Source organism: Trachymyrmex septentrionalis, unplaced genomic scaffold, assembly GCF_001594115.1.
Source record: "Trachymyrmex septentrionalis isolate Tsep2-gDNA-1 unplaced genomic scaffold, Tsep1.0 scaffold171, whole genome shotgun sequence".
Classification (NCBI taxonomy): domain Eukaryota; kingdom Metazoa; phylum Arthropoda; class Insecta; order Hymenoptera; family Formicidae; genus Trachymyrmex; species Trachymyrmex septentrionalis.
Genome location: NW_017304876.1, coordinates 323115 through 325159, shown reverse-complemented (window position 1 = coordinate 325159; position 2045 = coordinate 323115). Strand labels below are relative to the sequence as shown.

Here is a 2045-nt window from a genome sequence, read left to right as displayed (position 1 = left end):
ACATATATGTAATATGTGATATATGTATATTTTGTGTGTACAGAATTGAACTTTTCATTTTTTTCTGTTTTATAAATAGTACGGATACGTATGTCTTAGTTTATATATAATATTTCATAATATCGCGGATATTTCTTTGTCCTCCTTTGGATATTAATTAATAAATAATTTATAGATGCTGTATTTTGCTATATATAATTTACTGAACCATTGATGGAAAAGCAATAATTCGCGCAATGATTTAGATAATATATACTAATTCATGAATTATCGGATGTGCATTTGCCATTGTAATATAATTATATTATAATTAATTTTTATTTGTGCACAGCTTTCGTTAATACATGTAAAGGATGTGATAATAAGAATTTCAATGATTATATAAATAAATTAGTATAATATACATATACAATATATATACACACACACACATACAGGGTGTCTCGTAAGATGGGTCGGGGCCACATTGGAGGCGGAAAATGGATCAGAGGGAACAAAAAAGTCTTATATCATTTTTCGATACTTGCTATAGTTTTCGAATTAGAAAAGGAACCGTCTAAGCCAATGTACGATTAAGCCGCGCCGCGCGAATTCGTAGGACGGCCCACACTCGAGCGGCAGCGCCGGCGGTGCGCAAGGAGGGGAAAGAAGCGAAACACATAGGACCATCATGCCAGGCTGTGCCAGCCAACGAGCGCTTCTTTCCCCTCTCTGCGCACCGCCGCCGCTGCCGCTCGAATGTGGGCCGTCCTACTGTAACGTTGTCCTACGAATCAGCGCAGCTTAACCGTATATTGGCTTAGACGTTTCCTTTTCTAATTCGAAAACTATAGCAAGTATCTCAAAATGGTATAAGAATTTTTTTGTTCCCTTTGATTCATTCTCCGCCCCCAATGTGACCCTGACCCATCTTACGAGACACCATGTATATATGTATATATAGCACATGTTTATAATATATAAATATACCATTTGTATTTTTCCTTTGTGCTACGTTTCACAATACAACCGAAATTTGAATATCTCTTTCAAATATTGTAAAACGTAGCATAAAGGAATGGAAATTTCAAAAGTGTGTTAAGCAAACATTATAAAGCAAATGAAGTCATAATGATATTTTTTTTAAGTTTTGTTGATGTCTAGTAAATATGTAGAAGATATGCGTAGAAGTGCGCGATAAGAAAATGTTTACTTGCAAATTATGGTGACTTAACATTTTAATATTTGCAATTGTAAAAAACTTATTTAAATAATTTTTCTGTTTTTACTTTAATTTTTGTTATAATTTAAAAAAATGTAAAAAAATTTCATGACATTGTATGTGTAATATCGCAGATAACACAGAAAGTTTAACAAAATTCAATCTTATGTCATCAATTCTGAGTTCATTTCTTAGATTTTTTTTTCTGAATTTTTCATAAAAGAATTCTCTTCGTATCTAAAAAGATACGAACTCTGAATTAATGACCGAATTCTGTTTGAATTCTTTTAGAACTTTTCATGATATCTGGGATGTGTATGCATATGTATCCAGTATACTAAATCATAATATTATCTGTTTATCTTGTTATCTCTAAATGTCATTAAAAATAAAGCCACAATGATTACTTACGGTTAAGTAGAAAATTAAATATACATTTGATCGTAATTATGTTACTTATATTGAGATAAAGCATTCACGTTAAATTAGTGATGTAACTTAAGCACTGTTATTATTTAATGTTATCGTTTTAGAATACATCCAGTGCTAGGTTAAAAAATTTTCTATATAGGTATGCCTAAACGTACTTACGTAATATGAAATTGATTTTTGGAATTTCTAATTTTGTTACATCGCGAAATTAACATCAGTAACATTAAAATCAATATTGAAGGAGAAAACATTCTTTTTAAAAGATTATTATTTAATAATTAATGATTATATTCGTTTAACGACAAAGTTATTTGTAATTTCTTAATTTTCTGAAAGAAAATGTCGTGTAATAAGAATAATTAATTCTATATTGAATAATTGCATCTAATAAGTCGTAAACAATCGTTTTTTA

The 2045-nt window shown here is 30.0% G+C and overlaps 1 protein-coding gene across 3 annotated transcripts in view; it reads right to left on the bottom strand.

Moving 5' to 3' along the window:
* Nucleotides 1-2045, bottom strand: part of LOC108746464 (phospholipase ABHD3) — a 13764-nt gene that overhangs the window by 2566 nt on the left and 9153 nt on the right. The gene's annotated exons all lie outside the window — the stretch shown is intronic.